The 24,033-nt window shown below is 37.5% G+C and overlaps 1 protein-coding gene and 2 long non-coding RNA genes across 17 annotated transcripts in view; 2 read left to right on the plus strand and 1 right to left on the minus strand.

Annotated features, from left to right (window-relative positions):
• LOC134291856 (uncharacterized) overlaps nt 1-24,033 on the plus strand; it is a 188,387-nt gene that overhangs the window by 28,104 nt on the left and 136,250 nt on the right. The gene's annotated exons all lie outside the window — the stretch shown is intronic.
• The window catches only part of LOC115267054 (casein kinase I-like), a 97,320-nt gene that overhangs the window by 3,067 nt on the left and 70,220 nt on the right, over nt 1-24,033 (minus strand). The window lies entirely within an intron of this gene.
• LOC134291819 (uncharacterized) lies at nt 2-14,361 on the plus strand. Its single transcript, XR_009999296.1, has 2 exons — nt 2-13,498; nt 13,626-14,361. It is a non-coding gene; the product is annotated as an uncharacterized LOC134291819 (long non-coding RNA).

Raw genomic sequence — 24,033 nt, forward strand, 5'->3', positions numbered from 1 at the left:
AGAAAGAGAGGAAAAGGATAAGCATTAGGCTTGATTTTAACATGATATTCTTTCAATTTAACTTTTATTTGCTGATTCAAACTTGTCATTCAAAAACATTAAGATAACAATTTAACTGATGGTTATGAACCATAGCATGTATCGTACGTAAACAAACATTTCACAATAAAACATATGGGATTAAATAAGATTACCACAATATTACGATAAATACAATACAAAACAAATTCGTGAACAAATCTAAGGTACAAACCATAAAGTTTATTGTTATTATTGTTCAAGCAATTGTGCAATAAAATGTGTAGTATCCTTTTGTTCTACCTTCCGTTAGGTTCTCAGCGATACCACTGAAGGATACCTCATGATATCCCAGCCAAGCTGCAAGGGTCAAATATACCTGCAAAAGAGTCTCTTTTTGTTCTTTTTTCCGTCAAGTTCTCAACAAATCACTCATGAAGCCCTTGGCAAAAATCCCGCGTTATCGTTTCAGGCCACCTCAGGATATTCCCGCAAGGATGCTATATACAGGGGATGGCCATAATGTTTGGGATAGGCAACTTGTTTTTCTCTCACAAAAAAGTTCAACAAGCTATAACTTTTCATAGAGCGCATCAAAAAATCTCAAATTTTGACTGTTTGTCAACCTATTATATGTGCATCATTGGTACAAATTTGGGCTCGATTGAATAATATTTCGCAACGTTAAAACCGTTCGCGTAAAACACTATTTTTCAGACAACTCATTTTTGAGGTGTCATATCTCGGAAACCAGTGAACCAAATTGAATGAAATTTTGAACGTACACTAACAATATGCAAATGCTTCACAAACTATTAAAACATAGGTGCTTTTTAAACGTTGATAAAAGTTATCATAGGTTGACACATTTTGGATTTTTCTCGAAAAAATGTATTTTTTTTACATCAATGTCAATAAATTTTAGTGTTGATATCCAAAGATTTTCCACTTCTGTTCTCAAGTTATCTCTAATCAGATATATTAGAGCCTATTTTGATTGAAGGAAGAACGCATTTAGTAATTTTTGTGTGGTATTGTAAATTTGACTTATTTTCCTATATATGGGTAAAAATTTCGATCCGGTATAACTTAATTCGCCGCGAGAAAATATTACATTTTATAACGTCGTATTAAGTATCAATATATTGTTGATAAACGTTAAAAAATTCATTCAATTCGGTTCACTGGTTTCCGAGATATGACAGCTCAAAAATTAGTTGTCTAAATAATAGTGTTTTACCCGATCGGTTCTAACTTCATGAAAAATCAATCAATCGAGCCCAAATTTGTACTAATGATGCACATATAATAGGTTGACAAACAGTCAAAATTTGAGATTTTTTGATGCACTCTATAAAAAGTTACAGCATGTTGAATTTTTTTGTGAGAGAAAAAAAGTTGCCTATCCCAAACATTTTGGCCATCCCCTGTAGATCCGCAACGGATTTCCAACATTTTTATTGAAGGATGTGTCCCTTGGTGGATTTTTCTTCATGATACTTAACCGGTCAAATTTAGGATTTGTCACGGATTTCTGCTTATAATGTTGCAAGGTTAAGCTGTAACACATAAAAAATGAAAATGTTTCATCAAGTACATATTGAGATATAATGTTTTAAAAATGTGCTCGAAAATCTTAAAAGCTCTATAACATTCAGAAAACTTATTCGATCTCGCTCAAAATTTTACCAATGGAGCTTTAGTAATATGGGTTATAATTGGTCAAAATTCCAGCGTTTATGATTGACGTATAAAAAAGTTACTAAGTTTGAATGAAAAATTATTTTGACCAAAAAATTACTGTACGGGCAATTGTTTGATACACTGTACATAACAACCCCCATTTTCCATTGTAGAAGTGACATTTACAATACATGTTATGGTGAAAAACCATAGGGTCTGTTGTTAATATATCGTTTTAAACAATTGATTTAAAGGAAAATACCATTCATTTCAGCGTGTTGTAATAATACATTCTGTTGTATCTCTATGATCTTTTTTTATCAGGGTAATTTCTTCGGCAGTATTTTTAAAAATCTTACAACATTTCCTTCCTTAGTCCAATTTCCCGCAGCAATTTCTTTGAGAATTCATAAGACAATTGCTCTGTGGAAATCTTCAGAAAATAATTTGAAATTTGTTCGTCAATTCCTATGAGTTTTTTCGGAAACATATTTTTTCGAAAATTTCATTTAAAATTCCTTCGGTCTTTTGAAAATTCTGTTGGTCTCGTAAAAGTGAAGATGATCACGTTTCAGAGACATAACTGAAGAAGTCCAGTTTTTTTCAAATAGTTGCCGATTTCATCATAATAAATTCTGTGATGGTCGATTTTATCACTCAACCAGGTAGATACCTTTCACACTAATGATTTTAATATAGTAATACCATTGAAATTACACCAGCTATTCATTGGACAATTGTGTAGATCTCTGTTTTTTGGAATTCCTTTTGTAATGACTTTAGGAATTTCCATTTTATTTTTTTATAGGTTATTGAAAATTTTCTTGTAAACATGCTTCGGCAATGCCTTTGGGCTTTTCATCGGCAATTTATTTGAGAATTACTTCAGCAATCCTTTTGTAAATGCCTCCGGTAATTGCTTTTAAATTTTGTTTTGATGATTTCTTGGAGTACTTTTTTGACAACTCTTGGAAATTTATTGGACCATTCATTTGTAAACTATTCAGGCATTTATGTTAAAGATTCTTTCCACAATTCCTCGTGAATTTCGTTGGCCATTTTTCTTGAAATTTTGCAGACATGCTTTGGCAACTAATCCCCAATCGAAATTGCTGAAGAGCTGTTGCCATATTATTGTCTGTTGCGTTATTGTCTGTAATACCAGAAGATGGTGGCTCCGAAGAGGATGATTTGCTTGTGAAACCAAGCGCGTCATATGTAGTTTGTGGAACTGGCCAAGTTAATTTGGCAATTCCTGTGGGGTTGTCTCATGTTTTTTGTTCTGTATTTTTTCAGCTATTGCTTTGAGAATTGTTACGGCAGTTTCTTTGGAAATGGATTCGGCAGTTTCTTTTTGATATTCCTGTATTTCTGTACATTTGTATTTCAAACGATGCCCAATTCAGATAACTGGTTTTCACGTAAATTTAGCTTTTCGCTCTACTTCTAGTAATATTGACGTTACCTGATTTCAGCTTTTTTTCTGACATTCGCATGTAGTAGGCTGCTATAGATATACATACATTCTATTCGCCAGATAAGTGTTCGAGGAACTTCAGAACTCGAATCAAGATAGTCAAGTCGACCTTTATTTCACACAAAGTCCAAATCCAATTACTTTTTACTGAGATAGATTTCTGTTTTGTTTTTATTAACGTGTATTTTAACTATTCTACACTTAAACTGTAGCATGTGTTGTTCTAAGTTCTATTGACATTAACCCAATTGCCCTTCTTTTCTGACATTCTGACACTACTGATTGGACCATAAGTTCGGCTATTTAACCGAGTGATTTGCATGTTACGACCTCCTCCATATGTAGCGCTTGGTTTCACAAGCAAACCATCCTCTTCGGAGTCACCATCTTCTGTCACGTATATATTTGCAGAGACCTCATCCTCTTCGGAGCCACCATCCTCTGATAATACAGACAATAGCGCAACAGATAATTATATGGCAACAGTTCTTCTCAAGATACCACCTGCAGTAGAAACGTTTGATGTTTGAGAATATGTGAGTATTACACGATCTTCCACCCATGAATTCCTGATCTTTTCATCAGCTATGACAGCCAACTCACTCACACTGATCGAACGAACATTTTAAATCTACTTTGTGTGTAAACGTACTTCCAAGCGCCTCACTAATGTTAAAATAAATTTAGCTTCTCCAACTCTGCTTCTATTTATATTGACATTACTGGTTTTTCCTTTTTTGTGATATTCGCTTAGACAGTACTCAGGAAGTAAGTTGTTAGATATACAATTCGTTCTTCAGATTTGGGGATGTTGCAAGAGCTTGAGAACACGATTCTAGATATTCGAGTCCGGCCTTTATTTCAAAGGATGTTCAAATCTAACTACTTTTCCCCGCAATATAGCTACTAGTTCTACTTCTTGTTTTAAGTTCTATTGGCATTAACGTATTTCCCCTTTTTTTCTGATATTGGCTTGGATACTACTCATTACCATATGTATGGCTCTTTAGCCGAGGGATTTGCAAGTTATGATCTCTTTCGTATGTCGCGCTTGGTTTCGCAAGCACATCATCCTCTTTGAAGCCACCATCTTCTGTCGCGATTGGATTCACAAGCACCTGATCCTCTTCGGAGCCACCATCCTGTGTATGCTATATACAGAAACGCCAATAGGTCTTCTCAAGACAGCACCTGATCTTCGTCTGCCGTTTGGAGATAGACGAATGTAATTTGTGGTGAGATGATCATCATTTCGGCCACGGCGAATAAAGTTTCCTGTGATTCATCGTCCAGTTTGTTATCGACGGTATTTGGAGCTACCTTGATGGACTTTACCATTCGTTCCCAACAACCTCCCATATGTGGGGCCGAGAGAGGGTAGAATCTTCACTGTGTCTAGGTGTATGTAAACGTACTGCCAAGCACGTTTGTTAACCTTACTCTAGGTAAAGGAGCCAAGACTTGTAGACTTTGATAAGTCCGCCGCGTAGAACCTTTGACGACTCTGGTTCAACATAGTTTCGTCGTTGACGCGTCGATACCTTTGATAAAACCAGTCCGGTAAAAGCATCCATAACATGGTGTTCTCGAGGCACTACAAATGGATATCTTGCCTCGAAAGGTAAAAGTTCTGCAGCGTCATACCGTCCATCGACACGTAGTACTCCTTGATTGTCTATCATCGGTGGTAATTTTAAGGACATACTTGTTAGAATCCCAAAATGGCTGCCACAATGGCTGCCACAATGGCTGACTTTGACACCTACTCACGATTTCGAGTGCACAAATCTCTTCGTAAAGAAAATCAGCGCACCTGATTTTTTTATTTGAAGCTTATTACAAGTGAGCAAGAACAGAATAATAAAATGCACTGTTGTTTGAAGCTTGATTCATCAGATTTGTGCGTCTGAAATTCTGATGCACTGTGGAAGTGGGATTTCAAGACGTTTGTCCTTAATGGAACTCCTTAATACTTTTTTCTTTGTTTCCAGTTGTTTGTTGTATTTCACCATGGCTACTTCATCAGAAGGCTTTTCAATTGCACCAGAATTTATAGCGATTGTTCCGCTTTTTGCAGCCTTTGCCGGCACAATTCCTTTCGAATTTACGAGGACCACCTCGAGCATTACGTAGATTACTGAATTACTGTATCAAGTACACAAGACACCTCGTCAGGCGCTTAAATTTGAAAAAAAAAACGTTCGATTCTCATCGTTGGTATAACGATGAAGTGTGGATAGACATATGTCTCTCAGCTCCTTATTAGTTCTCTCCACGTGTTCCTCCAAATAGCCACCAACTCGTTTGTAGCATTATGCAGATTCCCGTAGCTCTCGGGATTAGTCGAAGGCCATTTTTTTCACTGCGTTACTTCATGAGCTACATTTTGTTGTTTTTTTTTTTGATCGATCTCCATTCTACCACGGACGATAAACTCAGAATAACGTTCATTCTGAATACTACAAAATGCCTATAGCGTAATTATATCCACGCAACGACAGTTGCAGAATCATTCCAGAGGAATGTACGAGGGAACTGTACCGAGTGATACTCTTTGATGACCTTTCTCAGCCTATCATCGTTCCAATCGAGGTATTGAGAAGGATTACAGTGGACCAACTTCGTATTCGATGCCTACGCCATTTATGGATTATCGCCGCTGCGTGTTATATATTTGAGGTAAGGTAAGTTCTGTTGGGACATAAGTTTCAGGAAAACATCCTAGGTCTCGTGATTGTGGGTACAATTGATCACTTTACAAGATTTTTTTTTTTTGAATAGTTGTCGATATAATCAAAATAAATGCTGTGATGGTGGATTTAACCAGTCATCGTTTATGGAAAATTTTATGACGAAAATGGGTTTGGAGTTGGAGATCGCTTGAGAGCTACCCAAATAGTAATGATAGCTAAAGAACAGCTTATTAACCCTTAAAAGCCCTAGACGAACCACTTTTTTTCAATCGGCTACTACTCAAAGACTATACAATCAAAAAATTTGAAACCAATTTTAAATTGAATGCGGTTAGTTGGTCTTCCAATATCTGGGTGTGGCATCCCCCCTGACCCCTCCCCCCTTTGTGGGTATTGAGAAATGCCTTGCCACGGGGGTATTTTTCGGCAGTTTTATTGAATACAGTGGGGACCCGATTTTGTCAGCCCCCGATTTTGTCTACCCCCGATTTAGTCTACCCCCGATTTTGTCAGCTTTTTGACCCGATTTTGTCAGCCTTTTCAGAAGCAGAAAAATAAGAGTGATTTTCACTCAGTGGTTTCTCTATATAATCAATAATAATTTAGTTGATGTCTTTAGGCGTCATATAAAAATTACACAATGAAAAAATCTCGTGTAACTTTTGAAAATGGCCAAACTATTTTGCAAACTAACACATTTTGCCATTTTAGTGCCCAACCCTAGCCAATGTTTTAAACCAATGTCTTTTAAAATTGCTGGAAGAGTTTCGCTCTCTTTCGTCTTGGCGTTACTTTCCAACTGGGACACAGCCTGCTCCTCAGCTTGGTGTTTTATAAGAACTATCACAATTAATATGAGATCCCCGCTGTCAATTGCTATTTTGCATATTGTATATCGTGTGGTAGCCATGAAGATATTTTAAGGTAGTTAAGGAAATTTAATTATAAAACGATTCTGGGCCAACCTGGAATGGAACTTGCCACCCTCAGCATAGTTTTGCTGATTGCTCGTGCGCTTACCACATCGGCTATATGAGCTCAAAGACTATTCTTTTTAATTTCCTCTGAAACAGAACAAACAAAAAAGGCTTGTGATTACAAGTCTACCAATTAACTTTTTCTTTCCGGCATCTCTTGAATTCCTCCAGGTTTATTTGTTTGGATTGCTCCAGAAATTTGTTATTAGATTTATGTTGCAGATTTCCTGTTTGGATTGCTCCAAAAAATGCTGTCGGAATTCTTCCAGAAGTTTATCCATTGGAAACCTTGAAGGAATTCGAGGTGGGATTCCTCCGGAAGTTTTTGCTGCGATACCTTTCTAGAATGTTTGCTTCGTTTCTTGTAGGTATTTTTGCTGTTGTTTCTCTAGGAAGTTCGCCGAAAGTTGTTCCAGGATTTTTTTCGGGGATTCAGGTATTTCTCTTTAAGATTTTTCCAGGCATTTCCTCCAGAAGCTTTCTTGAGAGTCGTTCAGGAACTCCTGCTAGGATTCCTCCATAAGCTCTTGCTGCTAATCCTGACTTTTCCAAAAATTTCTACATGAAATCCTACAGCGATGTGTTCAGAGATTTCTTTAGATATTTCTGCAGTAATTTCTATTAATGGCACACATTTTCCAAATGGAGAAGAACGTCCCCCTGGAGCCGACCTACAGATTTCCTAGGGACTTTTTCAAGAATTTTTCTTAGGATTCCTTCAGGAATTTTTCTAGGAATATCTTAACATTTCAGGACGCGCGCCAGCAAGCAACCAAAACTGCACCGTTCTCGCGCTGTATACGACGAACGAGGTTTTTTGGTTAAGTTGTACTTTTTACAACAGCGCGCGTCCCGAAGGGTTAAAATGTTCCTCTTGTAATGCCTTCAGTGAGTCATACAGGAATTCCTTTAGAGGTTTCACTACGATTCCTCTATCAGATTTCATAATTGGGCATCATCTATGGATTTCACGGGGTTCCTCTTTGGATTTATCCAAGGTTGAATCTTGGTATTCCTATACGAAATTCCTTTAAAAAATATTATTAGAAATTCTCCTGGAATTCATGATGGAATTTATCAATCCATTTCTGCTGTGATTCCTCCTTGAACTGCTCCAGATATGTCTCCAGTACTTTTTTCAGGAATTCGTCCAGGGATTTCTAAAATAATGTCATCTGATATCTATAGATTTTTTCGAAGATTGAAATAGGGATTCTTTCAATGGTTTTTCTAGGGATTGCAACGGAGATTGTAGTAAGGATTCTTTCAGAAATTAATTAACCCTTATGTGGCCGGCAGGGTACCCGGGTACCCAGCACCCATTTAAAATACACGGTGTAGAAAAAAGCAAAAAGTTTGCCGGCCACATAACGGTTAAGGGACTTATCCGGAGCTCCTGTAATGTTTTTTGCAGAAACTACTTCCTCGGGTAATTTCTCCAGAAAGTCCTCCATTTTTTTTTCCAAAGATTTCTCCAGAGATTTTTTAGAGATTAGGCTCTGAAAATTAAAGTAGAAAGGCAGCGGAAACGTAGCCAATTCAGACAGTATGAGTGTCTTTACTTGTCAATCAGACGTTGGTTCCTTTTCATTCGTTGACAGCTAAAATTAGAAGTTCTGTTCGCTAACCAGTTCTGCTTCCACTGGGTCTATTGTAGACCACAATTGCTGGGAGAAGGCTGTGTCCCAGTAGGGATGCTATGACAAGTAGTATAAGAAGTAAAAGATTTAATAGTTCTGCTGTCAAATGCAAAAAAGATCTTTATGTCAAAGCACTGAATGTTAACTTGAAAATCCCATTTTTTTTTCTTTGTCCTTAACACCCATTCGATTTTTTGCCACAAAAGGTTTGTGTAAATATTACGTAACGCAACATTTGGCAATTTCAGATCCCTTCCCTTCCTCTCGTAACTATGTTTGTAAGAGAAATTTTGAAATTTGATATGAAGAGTTAAACACCGCTGGACCCCCTCCCTCCATTAGCGTTACGTAATATTTGAACGAACCCAAAACAGACCCTCCCCACCTATCTCCGTAGCCCCTCTATCACTGGAAAGCTCAGATCAATTTTTCATGAATAAAAAAATGATTTTAAAAAATGTCCCGATTTTGTCAGGTACCCGATTTTGTCAGCCCAAAATGCTACCAGGGGCTGACAAAATCGGGTCCTTACTGTATCACACATATTATCATTCTGAAATTTGTATTGTAAAATGTATTTGGCCATAAAATGATCGCTCTGTGCTATGTGCATGCCACCGCTACGGAACCAGTTCCGGACGTTCAGGTTTCCGGACATAATCTCCGGAGGAACCTGCTACATACTGTTTACTAAGGTTCGCATTCATAATCTTTTTTTGCGGCTTCAAATATTGAATTTAGAGGTATGATGTCTTAGAAGAGTTTGTTCTATATACTTAATTCTTTATTTTAAAATTTTCACCTAGATGATTAATCCACCTAAAAGTGCGATAGGAATTCACTTTTCTCAAAACTAAAGATAGAGTATTGGTATCTTCTACAAAGTTGCAGAAAAGGGTATTATTGGAAAGTTTGCCGAACAAACTATTACCTCATTTGCTCAACTTTAAGAGTTATGTGTCATTGTTTGTGGACGACCCCTTGTAATAGGTTTTCGGATATAACTTTTTCTATGGATTTTTAGGATTTTTCGAGTGTTCTACAAAGTTGTTCTTTGTGATGGAATACATCTCATTCTGCTTTTTTCTTCGTACTGGATTAACGCTCCAAGTAGTACAGCGCCTGCATCTCAACTTCAAAATTTCAAAAAGACTCTATGGAGTTTTTGGTGAAATTCTCTTTATTTTTTTTTTATTTTTTAATAATTATAATACTCCTCTAAAAATTATTACTGTAAACTCTCATGCAATTACAGCTTAGATTCCTACGTACAAAAAAAAAAATGCTGTGATTTTTCTAGACATTTTTGTTTTTTTTCCTGCTGTGATTCTTTCAGTGATTTCTACGAGGATCCCTAAAGAAAATTTTCTTAGTATTTATCCATTAGTGCATGTCGGAAATCCACTTGAAATTTCTTCAGAAACTTTGTTGGCATTAATTCAATAATTTCCTAAAGAATCCACCAGGAAGTCTTGTTGAGGAATTCCAACCAATTCCTGCTGGTAATGTACCAGGAATTCTCGGTGGACTCCTAAGAGCAATTACTGAAGAAATCTCAACTGATATTGTTTGAGAAATTCCAGCAAGAATTCCTGAAAAAATTAGTAGAAATATCTGAAGGAATCCTAGCAAGAATTTCAGGTGATGTTGCTAGGGAAATTCCTAAAGGTATCCTTGAAAAATCTCTGGAGAAATCAGAAATGGAATTCCTATAGGAACCCTTGGAGGAATTACATGCAGCAAATGTAAAGGAATCTTTGGAGAAACCTCTGGGGCAATCTCAGCAAGAATTTCGAGAGAAATCCTATAATTAATTTGTGGAGGAATTACAAGAAGATTTCTGAAAATACTTTTTCTTGGATTCCTCCAAAAGTTTCTCTTTACATTTTTCTGAGAATTTCTCCAAGAATTCCTTCAGGACCTCATTTACGAAAAAAAACTCTAGAATGCCCAGTCCACAGGAATTACAAAAGTTCCTTTTGTGATTTTTACAGGTTTTTTTTAAACATTCCTCTACTAATTTCACTTCAAATTTCCCCAAAATGCCTGCTTGGTTAAAACCACGAATTCCTCAAGTTGTTCATCTAGTAATACCTCTTGGAATTTATCAAAGAATTCTTCTGGGATTACCTCTAGACATTCTTGTTGGGATTTATTGAATTATTATTGATTGGATTCATCCACTAACTACTACTGTAACTTCTCTTCTGTAACATGCTTCAGAGTTTCTCTTGCGCTTCTTGTAAGAATGTATCAAGGGATTGTTTCAGGAATAATTTCTCTTCGTTTTCTTATTGGAAATCTCCTTCAGATTCCTTTGAGAAATTAAGTTGAAATTGATTCAGATTTTTCGAGAAATTCGTGGTGGGAAACCTCTTGGAAGTCTTGCTGGGATTCCTCAAGCCATTAATGACAGAATTTATTCAGCAATTCCTGGAGGATTCTTAAAAGCATTTACAGCAAAAATACCATCTGGAAATGCTTGTGAAATCCCAGCAGAAATGCTTGGAGAAATCCTGGTAGGAGTTCCTGAAGGAATCACAGCAAGAATTCATAGAAATATTCCGGGAGGATTTGAATAAACTGTAGAATTTTTCTTAAAGAGACATTCCTTGCCGAAGGAAGAATCCCGGCAGAAACTTCTAGCACAATCTCATCAGGCATTCCTGGAGGAATTCTAAGAAGATTTCTCAAAAGATTTCTCCAGCAATTTTTGTAAGGATGACTGCTGGGATTCCTCTGAAGATCCCTCCTGAATTTCTTCTTGAAATTCTTCTCCAAGGATACCTCTAGGAATTCCTCTTGCAATACATTCAGTAAACAACAGGGATTCCAAAAATACCTTCTGGAATTTCTTAGGGAATTCTTGCTGAGATTTCCTTGGAATATCTCCAATAAATATAAATATTGCTCTTTATCGTCCTGCAGGAATTACTAGAGGATTCTCTGCAGATATTGCATTGGATTCCCAGAAAAAAAATCAGAAGGGTACCTACCTGAAATGTCTAGAAAAATCCCAGTAGAAGTCCTGAAGCAATTCCAGCAGTAGTTCATAATATATTCTCAAGAGGATTCCCAGTAGGAATTACTTATTTCTGGAGAAATCCATGAATAAATTACAGCAGGAATTACTGGAGGAGTCCCAGCAAGAAATTCATCTTGGTAATGCAAGAAGAATTGAGGAGTCCAGGTGCAAAGGGGTGTAAGTGACCATTTTGTCGATTTTGAGCTAAGCATATCAAGAAATTCTTATCATTTTAAGATTTTATGAACTTTTTCAAGATTATATTTACGATGAAATACAGTGAATCGGAGAAAATTGGGTACATTTTGAAACCTTATACATTTTGCATGGGAGGAAAAATTAATGGAAAACTTTATTTACTCAAATCTCATTTACTCGAAAGTATATGTTTGTCACTTTCACCCGTTTGCTTCTAATTCCTTTCAATTCTTGTGTGAGTTTATGCAGAAATTTTTGGAAGAATATCAAGAGCAATTGCTGGAAGAATTCTTGGTCAAAACCTCTGAAAGAAGCATAGGAGGAATTTTTGGGAGAGTCCATGGAGAAATCCCTTCAAATGTCGCAATGAGAATTCCTGCAGGAATCCCAGCGGACATATTCCTTCTGTGATACCTTCAAGGACTCCTCCAGAGATTTCTCCAAGGTATTCTATAGAAATTATGTTTGCGATTCATTTATAGATTTCTTCATGGATTCCTTAAGATTTTTTTTCTAAGAGTACCTACCAGCAGAAACTCTAACTAGAATTTCTCCAGGAATGTTTCCAGCATCACTTCTGGAGAAATCTCAGCAATAATTCCTAAAGGAATTTCAAGTTGCTTTCCAGCTTAAAAAATTGTAAGAATATTTCTGGAATAATCGTCATGTAAATCCCCGAGGGAATTACCGTCGACTCTCCACATGTCGATGTTCTACATCTCGATATCTCTCCCTCTCTCGATGGTTTGGTCGGTCCCTTCAATCTGCATACATTTTACTTTTCTACATATCGATATCTCCTTATCTCGATATCTCTCTATCTCGATGCGATCTCGTTCGTTTTTGTTCTAGATTTTCTCTCCTTATGTCGATATGCCCCTTTTTACAGGTTGCTAGATCGCGTTTCTTAGGTGCAAAACATTCTCGGTAGGCGAAGTGACATCTGTTTGTTGATGGTTTTTCCTAGTAACGGACGATTTTTCAATCTAGTGTGCATTATGAATTGGTTCTTAAATTCGATCTCTCCCTATCTCGATGGTCCTTTCAATATCGAGATGTAGAGAGTCAACTGTAAAACGAGATTTTTTTTTAAAAGAATCACAATTGTAACCACTAGCATGGCCAGATGTTCTTTTTTACTCGTTCTTCAGGAACAAACAAGAGAACAAGAATCATGGAAGAGATGGAACTTGCTCTCACTTCTATTCCTCTGTTTCTCATGATTATAGAAGTGAATGAATGAGAAATAAAAAAAAATAAGCCGGATCTATTGGGTGCCCAGGACCGAAAGTAGTAAGTAAGTAGTGACTGTAATTGAGTGGAGTATTGCAGCAATAATTTCTGCAAAAATCATAGGAATTTCTCCAAGCATACTTCAGGATGGCTTTTTAGGATTTCACCCCCAAGTTGAGATGCAGTCGCTGTTCCACTTGGAGCGTTAATCCAGTACGAAGCAAAAGCAGAATGAGATGTATTCCATCACAAAGAACAACTTTGTAGAACACTCGAAAAATCCTAAAAATCTATAGAAAAAGTTATATCCGAAAACCTATTACAAGGGGTCGTCCACAAACAATGACACATAACTCTTAAAGTTGAGCAAATGAGGTAATAGTTTGTTCGGCAAACTTTCCAATAATACCCTTTTCTGCAACTTTGTAGAAGATACCAATACTCTATCTTTAGTTTTGAGAAAAGTGAATTCCTATCGCACTTTTAGGTGGATTAATCATCTAGGTGAAAATTTTAAAATAAAGAATTAAGTATATAGAACAAACTCTTCTAAGGTTTTGCGCCCTTTTGAGGAAGATTTCAAATGGAAATCACTCAAGGGGGCTTTTCCCTCTTCCAAAATTTACAGTTAAAAATAAATAAATAAATAAATAAATAAATAAATAAATAAACTCTTCTAAGACATCATACCTCTAAATTCAATATTTGAAGCCGCAAAAAAAGATTATGAATGCGAACCTTAGTAAACAGTATGTAGCAGGTTCCTCCGGAGATTATGTCCGGAAACCTGAACGTCCGGAACTGGTTCCGTAGCGGTGGCATGCACATAGCACAGAGCGATCATTTTATGGCCAAATACATTTTACAATACAAATTTCAGAATGATAATATGTGTGATATTCAATAAAATTGCCGAAAAATACCCCCGTGGCAAGGCATTTCTTAATACCCAGAAAGAAGGAAGGGGTCAGGGGGGATGCCACACCCAGATATTGGAAGACCAACTGACCGCATTTAATTTAAAATTGGTTTCAATTTTTTTGATTGTATAGTCTTTGAGTAGTAGCCGATTGAAAAAAAGTGGTTCGTCTAGGGCTTTTGAGGGTTAAGCCAAAATGAGGCTTTAAAGCGGTTTGTTCATCTATTATACAGCAATAATGTTTGTTGGGCAATTCCTTTGGGGATTTCTTTGACCATTTCAGCAGAATTTCCTCAACCATTCTTCTGTAAAATCCTTAAATAATTGATTTAGAATTTTTTTGCGATACTTTCTTAGGATACTTTTTTGGCAACTTTTATGAAAATTTTTGGGTCATTCATTTAGAAACTCAGGCAATTGTGTTAGAAATTTCTACTACAATTTCTTCCGCGGATACCTCCGTTGTTCTTTTGGGAATTCATTAGGTCCTTTTTTTTTTTTAAATATCTCAGACATATGCTTTGGCAATTTATGAATCCCCAATCGAAATTGCTCAATAGATTTGCAATTGTATTTCAGAGGAAATGCCGATTACAAGCAAAAAGGAATTGCGGAATCAATTTCCAAAGAAATTGCCAATCCAAACAATTCTCAAAGGAATTGCCAAAAGACATTTCCAAAACAAAACTGCATGAGACATTCCCCCCTAGACGTGTGCGCCACCGCATTGCAATAGTATGCATTTTTTTTTACTTGTCAATTTTTGAATTTTTGTGTATTTTCTAGAGATCTTTTATGAATCTTTTGCAAATTTGTTTATGGTTTAACTAACTTCTCAAGAGATTCTTCCAGGATTTCATTTAGAAAAAACTTCACGTTTCCTCCGGGGATTGTTTCAGAAAATTCATGAATTTTGATAAGGGATTCCTCCAGAAATTCTTCTAAATATTTTTTAATAAATTCCTAAATAAATTCCACCAAGGGGGTTTCAAGCAGCTTTTCCAGGTATTTCTTAAGGAATTTCTTCAGCAACATCTACTAGGATTTCTTCGGCAATGTCCTAATGATTGTTTCAGATATTCCTCCAATGGCTTTTTAAGGAGCATCTCCAGAGATTTCTACAGAAAATGAACAGAAGATTTATTTAGGAAATCCTTCAAGGATTCTTTCAGAAGTTCCTCCACGGATTCTTTCTGAAACTTCTTAAGGAATTCCTCCAGAAATATTTCTAGAAACTTCCCTAGTAGTTTGAGAATTATTCTGGAAATATCAACAAGGGCTTTCATCAGAAATTCTTCCAAGGATTTTTTTTTAGAAATGTATCTAGAACTTTTACGAAATTTTGTTTTGGCACTGGAAAAAATCTGAAGTAATCCTTGAAGGAGTTTTTGCAGGAACCCCTCGAGAAAGCTCAAAAGGAATTCTTAGAATAATTTTATGAGAAAATTTTGGAGAAATGAAAGGAAAAAATCCTAGAGGATTAAGAGATCCTTTTAATAGATTTCTAAAGGACACTTTTGGGAAATATCTGAAGTAAACCTTAGACAATTTATTTGGAGTAATCTTTTAAATAATTTCTGCAAGAATACGTCCAGTCAAAAGTATTGGAGGAGTTCTTGAATAAATCTATAAATAAATTTCTGAAGGGATTCTTGGAGGATGTTCTGAAACAGGAAGAACTGCCGGAGATATTCTGGAGGAGTTCTTAAAAAAATCATGCAAAATGTCTGAAGTTTTACAAGTGGACAAAAATACTTAGAACATTTTCTTAAATAATCGCTTGAGGAACTTTCGGAAGAAACCCAGAAATAATTCGAAACTAATCTGGAAAAATTCATGAAGGAATCACTAAAATATGTTTATGAAGAAATTAAATTTTTCGAAAGAATCTCCAAAACAATGCCTGGGCATGTAGAGAATGCTCCGCAGTTATTCCATGAAGAATTCTTTGAGAAACGACCAGAAATAAATGCGGAAGTGTTTTCTTAGAAAATTCCTGAAAGAATCTCTTAAGTTATTCCTGAAGGGTCATCGGGAAAAATTCTGAAGGAATCCTTCAGGATAGTCTCAATTTATCCCAAAAGAAGTTTGTGGTGCAATGCCTGGAGGAATGTTTAAGCATCTTCTAACACGATTCTCGTGAGAACTTTCTGGAGAAATTGGTGAAGTAATATTTCAGAGAATCTCCGGAGGAATTCCAGAAAAGAACCGCTCAAAGCTCCTACAAAACATTTCGGAAAGCATTTCTGCAAAAGAAAAATCTGAATTTTTGAAAGAATCACTGGAGAGATTTAGGGATGAATACTCGAAGGAACTTCTTGAGAATTTCCTGCAAGAATGTCTTGAGGAATTACTGAAAAAAAAGCTGGAGCAATCTTTGATAAAACTTTTTAAGGGTTCGCTAAATGGATTCCTCTGAAATATGCTATGAAATTTCTGCAGAATTTTTTAAGGGATGGCTTGGTGAAAACTGGAGAAACGCCGGAAGGAATATTTCGAAGAATTTCTGGAGAATTTTCTACAGAAAATCCTATATTTGGTAGATGTTTTCGACTGTTCTTGCTTGTTTTTGAAATATTGTAATCAACTAAAACGATTATTGCATCAAAATTCCGACGTTTCGACGTGTATTCTGTCTTCTTCAAGGCTCTTAATCCTTGAAGAAGACGAAATATACGTCGGAATGTTGATGCAATACGTTTTAGATACTTAAAAGACTGAAAGAGCCGGAAACTTACTGGAAAGTTCCTACAAAATCTAAAAAAAATCCTGAAGGAAATTCCAATTAATTAACAATTAACTTTAAGATATCTTTATGTAATTTTATTTTGTAACCTCGTAGAGTGGAATGAGCTCACCAACGACTGTAGAAAAAAGAAGAATAAATAAACAAATGCACAGTAAATGCTACATATTTGCACCAATTTTAATGGGCTTGAGTAAAATGTCGTGAGTCACTATTTCTACTATTTCTTTAGTAGACCAATTCCATTGCGTTTGGTGAGCTTATTACATGTTATTTTCCTAACATTCGACATTCTGATGATGGTGAGGCTCTGATTATTTTTGAACAAACAATCCTGGCAATCGTCACTACAATATCAACAATATCCAGCAAGAAAAAAATCCTGATGACAAAACAGAGACAACGATTACCACCTGGTTGTTGTAATTTTTTCCTCACCATTCCACTGCCGGACCGGAGGTCGTTCAGAGACATATTTTGCACATTTGCATGACCTTCGAACGGGGTGTGGCGGTCGGATTCTTTCATCGGAAAATATCCTCTCAATATGGGAAAATGAGATGGAATGAGATCCGAGGGGTTGAGGAAGCTCGGTCAACCGGTCTGTGTGAACTTTTCCATTTATGAGTTTGTTCGTTCATGAGAGGAAGGGAGGGATGAAAATTTAATCAATTCAACCTGTAGCCATCGACCGGTCGGTGGTTCATCGTCCAACGGTAGAAGGCGGATGGGACGGGATTCGCCGAACGGAGCGATGTTCAATTGAGAGAGTTGTTCTTGCCGGCAGATCTGTCATGTCTGGAAATTTTATCTATCATCAGGGAAATTTATCGTTTAACATATGGTACCGGTGCCCGACACACGGCGCACTTGTTCTGTTAGTTGCAAGTGCTGGTTCATGAAAGATGTATATGTTTGAAGGTGGATGATGTAAAATCGATAGATGGAAATGTATTTTTTTCTTAAGTTTATGCTTTTAGGGATTATTCGAGGAACACACAGGGCTAGTAAGGAGTCACTCTCTTATAAAGATTGAGAAATGAGATTGAAACTTGGTACTATCGTACTTGGTAATAATATGAAGCTGAAATATTATTACTAAGTACGAACTAATAAAAGAAGTGTACAAATACCTTATAATTGCATGGAACGAGTTTACCAAAGATATTGGAAAAATAAGGCAAAATAAGTATGGATACATTTGGACATTTTGCGCCAAATGGTTTTATCTTATGTTGAGCTGCAGTTGGTGAGTTCGTTCCATTTTATTTAATCATTTTAGAAAATAGAATGGAACGAGCTCGCAATGTACACTACCCGTCATAAGTACGGACTCACAAAAAGTATTGCAACAATATTGCATCACCCTGACTCACCTCGATATCTCCAAAACCTGAGGACTTACAAAGATCCTGTCTTCAGGAAAGTTATTCAGAAGATTAAAAGCAACAACTTTTCTGAAGGCGGCATTTTTGTAGGTGTTCTGGTTTTAGAGATATCGAGGTGAGTCAGGGTGATGCAATATTGTTGCAATACTTTTTGTGAGTCCGTACTTATGACGGGTAGTGTAAATGATTGATTCTAATCTCGAACGATTTCACACATAGCAGAACTAATACAAATTTCAACAGCATGAAATGATGTCTGAAATCTGATGAAGTTTAAACATATTTACAATGCATTTGGTGAGCTCGTTCCATTATATTTTAAACATTTGAAAATGTAATGGATTTCAATTCAAATATATATTTTTTTAACTGTATTAACGATATTTTTAGCCTTAGGCTAGTTCATCTCGGGACCACGCTTTATTTCCCTTCCGAAGGAAGAACTTACATTTTGCGAGTTTGTCGGGAGTGGGATTCGATCCCAGGTCCTCGGCGTGATAGCCCTAACTCATGAAGTAATTTCCGGGGAACTTCTGGAGAAATTCCTGGGGAACTACTACAGGAATTCTCGGGGAACTCTTGACGGAATTCCTGGAAAAATCCGCTTCACAATTTAAAAAATTAATAATCCCACATTAAATGAATGTTTTTGTCTAATACGTCTTAACAGTCGAAACAGATATCCGTCGATGATATTTCAATCTTCGGCATATGATATCAATATACAATAGTGAAAACACTTGAAACTTCACAAGATATTCAACAGCACTACTTTTGATCAATCTTGTCAACAGAGGAACTGAGTAGTTTTCAAAAACCGTCAGAATTCGAAAAGAAGCAAACGTAACAAGTGAAGCAATTCTCACAACCATAAAAACATTAACGCGCCAATTCGGTCCCAAAGCCCTGGTGCCATATCGTTATCACAATCGGAAATTATCACCAACCGCAATCTAAACAAATAAATATTGATTATGAGTCAGAAACACCAAACGTTGATGGTCGTGGCGACAACGACGACGACCACGGCTGTTAATCTTGGAGCTTAAACTTCCTGGGCCTACCGACCGAACAACCAGACCAAACGATAAGCAAGCGTATATGAATTGGTAAAAGCGTATCAAGTTTGAGGAAACAATTAGCTTTTACCACTCAGCCGAGAGGAGATACGATAACTAAAGCTGTGTACAAAATCAATCGACGACGGATGGGGATGGGTGTGACATGCAGTACAAATTAGCCTCGGACGGAGCTTCTCCCTGGATTTTTGTGAAGTGATACGGGAGGAAATCGTGCCTCCACCTCCCGATTAGAAAAATTAAAAAAAAAATATGTAACGAATTGGGGAATGTTTACGATTAGAAAATGTCCCGCCAAGATAAAAAAAAAATACATGACGTTACAGTTTTATGTAACCGCCATACACACCAGACAATAAGAAAAAATATATACGTTATGGTTATGCACCATATAAGATATTGTAAATGGATATATTACAATCATTATAGTACGTAACAATTAAAAATTGTTTTTTCAACTAATCTGAAACATAAACCATACATGATATCGTTTTTATATTGTTAACCTTTTTATACAAAGCAATGAATTTTTGTATATTCACCATGTTGAGATTGTAACATATCTGATTAAATGTAAATATAAGAATATTATTTTATTTGTAACTGTACTGGTTATAGTTTTGATAACGTTTTGACTGTTGATATAATTTTGCCGCATATTTACTACGCATTCCTATTCGGGCCACCACCGATAACACAAACGGTAAATATTGATCGAACGAGATACAGACAGTACCTACATGATTGTGGGGACCGAAATAGCAACCGGCGGTGACACGGTCGTCAGAATTGTTGCTGTAGCAATGTGACTACTGACTATAAGTGTAATGGTTGGTAGCCATCGCCGCCCGGTGGGTGCTAAATGGAGATGAAAATGCGACGTTGAGTTTGGAATTTGCGGTTTCGGCAGTTAGCCGGCTGATGTTCAGTGGAAGCACAAACAGATATTCGTCAAAGTACGTACTTCCAATGTTGATTTAATCATAAAGTTTTGCTTCCGGAGGATGGTAGTGGTCTGGATCATGGATCCATGGATCTGTATTATCGAGATTTTTAGCCCTAGGCTAGTTCATCTCGGGACGCAAGCTTTACTTCCCTTCCGAAGGAAGAACTCACATTTTGTGAGTTTGTCGGAAGTGGGATTCGATCCCAGGTCCTCGGCGTGCTAGTCACGGGCTAGTCATTTGTTCTCTGAAAAACATTTCTAATTATTCCACCATAAAATCACGATAAGCTGTATTGTTTTACGATAAACGTTATTTTCTACTTTTAAATCGCGGCGTCTTACTATATTATATAAGTATTCGATGCATCGTACCATCTTCATGTAATTCAAAAACATGTAAGGAGTTTTTACTTGTATTTATGTACTTTATTCCAATTAACTAATACGAAACGTGTCAGAATCTTCGATTGACATTACATGCTCTAAAAATTTTGCATTGCGATATGAACCAATGTTGAAGAATTGCATTTTAAAAACAGTTTGATTTTTGAAAATAATTCAACAAACATTAGCACTGTTGACGGATTTTTCAAGATTTGGAGAGAAAACTAGATCGAACATGATCTAAACAAGCCTTTAGTTGGCTCACCAAGAATCCCCTCAGCAGTTTCTCAGGAATTCATCCAAATATTCGCTGGGAATTCTTCCAAGAGTTCCTTGGAAATTCTGTCAGGCGTGCCTCGGGAATTCCTTCAGGCGTTCCTCAGGAATTCCTCCAGGAGTTAATTCCCCAAGAACTGCTTCAGGAGTTCTTCGGGAATTTTTCTTAGAGAATTCCTCCAGAAATTCATAGGAAACTCCACCAGCAATCCTTCTAGAAGTTCCTCAGGTATTCGTCCAAATGTTTCCTAGAAATTTCTCCTGGAATTCCCCGAGAATTCCTCCAGGAGTTCTCCGGAAGTTCCTTATGGAGATCCCCGAGAACTTCTTCGGAAGTTCATAAAAACTGCACCAAGAAATCACCAGGAGCCTCTCACGGATCATCCAAATATTCCAAGAGAATTTCTCTAGCAGCCCTGGGGAATGTTTAGATAAATTCCTGGGACAACTCAGAAACTCCTGGAGGAATTCTCCGGAAAATCCTGGAGGAATTCTCAGGGAAGTCCTGGAGGAATTCCCAGGGAAGTCATGGAGGAATATTCTCTGAGAATTCCTCCTCCTCGAAAATTTTTCCAGAAGTTCCCCAAGAACTCCTTCCTCGGGAAATTCTCCTAGAGAATTCCATCAGAATTTCCTAAGAAACTGCACCAGAAATCTTTCTAGGAGTTCCAAAGGTATTCATTCAAATACTCTCGCTGCTAGGCTTCGTTCGTCGTAATGCCGCCGATTTTGATGACGTGTACGCTCTCAAAACCTTGTATAGCTGTTTTGTGCGTAGTGTACTCGAATATGCTGTGCCAGTTTGGGCACCATATCATGAAACTCAGATACAACGTTTAGAACGAGTTCAACGCAGTTTCTTGAGGTTTGCGCGGAGACTACCACAATACGAACAACGATGTCAGCTGATACGACTGGAAACTCTTCGTGAAAGACGTAAGTTCCTACAGATGATGTTCGCATTCGATATTTTATGTGACCGTTTGGACTGTCCAGATCTTCTACATCAAGTCAATTTCTATGCTCCGGCTCGTCGTTTACGACACCGACAATTGTTCTGGGTTGCTCGGCATTCTACAGCGTATGGTCAGCATCACCCGTTTGAGAGATGCGTTTGCTTATTAAACAGTGTACCGTGGTTTGATTTTAATTTAACTAGAACGACTTTTAAAACTAGGATTAGGCAATTAATTTAAGTAACCAAACAATCTGTACAGCTATAGCTGAAGATGAAGTTAATAAATAAATAAATAAATAAACTCCCCGGGAATTTCTCCTGCAATTCTCCGAGGATTCCTCCAGGAATTATCCGGAAATTCCTTATGGGGTTCCCCGATAACTCCTCCAGAAGCTACTAAGAAACTCCACCAAGAAACCACCTGGAGAAGCTCCTAAGAAACTCCACCAAGAAATCAAATGGAGCCTCTTCAGGAGTTCCTCGGTTAATATTTCCCGAGAATTTCTTTAGCAGTTCCTGGGCAATATTCGGATATATTCCTGAGGCACTTCAGAAAAAAGTCCCAGGGAACTCCTGGAGGAATTCTCGGGGAACTCTTGGAGGAATTTTCGCGGGAATCCTTGAAAAATTATCAGGGAAGTCCTGGAGGAATTCCCAGGGAAGTCCTGGAGGAATTCCCAGGGAAGTCCTGGAGGAATTCCCAGGGAAGTCCTGGAGGAATTCCCAGGGAAATCCTGGAGGAATTCCCAGGGAAGTCCTGGAGGAATTCCCAGGGAAGTCCTGGAGGAATTCCTAGGGAAGTCCTGGAGGAATTCCCAGGGAAGTCCTGGAGGAATTCCCAGGAAAGTCCTCGAGGAATTCCCAGGAAAGTCCTGGAGGAATTCCCAGGGAAGTTCTGGAGGAATTCCCAGGGAAGTCCTGGAGGAATTCCCAGGGAAGTGCTGGAGGAATTCCCAGGGAACTCCTGGAGGAATATTCCCTGAGAATTCCTCCAGGAGTTCTTCGAAAATTCCTCCAGGAGTTGCTTAAGAACTCCTTCAGAAGTTTCTCGGGAATTTCTCCTGGAGAATTCCTCCAGAATTTCCTAAGAAACTCCCCCAGAAATCTTTCTATGAGTTCCTTAGGTATTCATCCAAATGTTTCCAGGGAATTTCTCCTGCAATTCTCCGAGGATTCCTCCAGGAGTTCCTCGGTAATTCCTTTAGGACTTCCCCGAGAACTCTTCCAGAAGCTCCTAAGAAACTCTACCAAGAAATCACCTGGAGAAGTTCCTAAGAAACTTCACCAAGAAATCACCTGGAGCCTCTCTAGGAGTTCCTCGGGTTATATTTCCCGAGAATTCCTTTAGCAGTTCCTGGGAAATATTCGGATATATTCCTGAGGCACTTCAGAAAAAAATCCCAAGGAACTCCTGGAGGAATTCTCGCGGGAATCCTTGAAAAATTATCAGGGAACTCCTGGAGGAATTCCCAGGGAAGGCCTGGAGGAATTCCCAGGGAAGTCCTGGAGGAATTCCTAGGGAAGTCCTGGAGGAATTCCCAGGGAAGTCCTGGAGGAATTCCCAGGGAAGTCCTGGAGGAATTCCCAGGGAAGTCCTGGAGGAATTCCCAGAGAAGTCCTGGAGAAATTTCCAGGGAAGTCATGGAGGAATTCCCAAGGGAGTCCTGGAGGAATTCCCAGGGAAGTCCTGGAGAAATTCTCAGGGAAGTCCTGTAGGAATTCCCAGGGAATAAGAAATTTCTGTAGAACTTCTGTGTGAGTCTCAGTAAAAAATATAAGAAGGATCTCATGAAAAATACAAGTTATTCTAGATAAAGCTTAGAAAGAATTCCGAAGATATTCTAGAAAGAACTACTTGATGAAATGGTGAAAGCCCTGGAGGAATCGCAGAAGTAATTCCTATAAGAATTCCAAAACATTTCTAGAAGATTCCAAGAAAGCAGAATCCCAGAATACTTTTTATTTACCATTCGCTGTATGGTTGAGAGCTTTATATGTTATGGTTTTCTACTCTCATTTTCTATCATGATTTATACGGTAAACTATGATTCTGAATGGTACCGTTACAAAAGAGTATTTGGTTTTTTGTAATATATTTTTTAATTAGGATACCCACAATCGTCCAAATTTCTCGCTTGTTTTTCAATTTAATGTACCCATTTTTTTATACTAACGTTGGTCAAACCTCTCTAGAACAAATTCAATGAAGCCTTCACCGTGAACCCACCAATCAAAAAGCTAACCTTTCTAGTACAACCCGGTAAATCACTTCATTCGATAACTACCACAACCTACATTGGACGACCTCGACAGGTCAACGAGCTATACCAAACTATAACCACCCTCTCCTTATACACTCGTTCCGTGCCCAAGAAAACGCACGTCATCATGCA

This window comes from Aedes albopictus, chromosome 3, assembly GCF_035046485.1.
Source record: "Aedes albopictus strain Foshan chromosome 3, AalbF5, whole genome shotgun sequence".
NCBI lineage: Eukaryota > Metazoa > Arthropoda > Insecta > Diptera > Culicidae > Aedes > Aedes albopictus.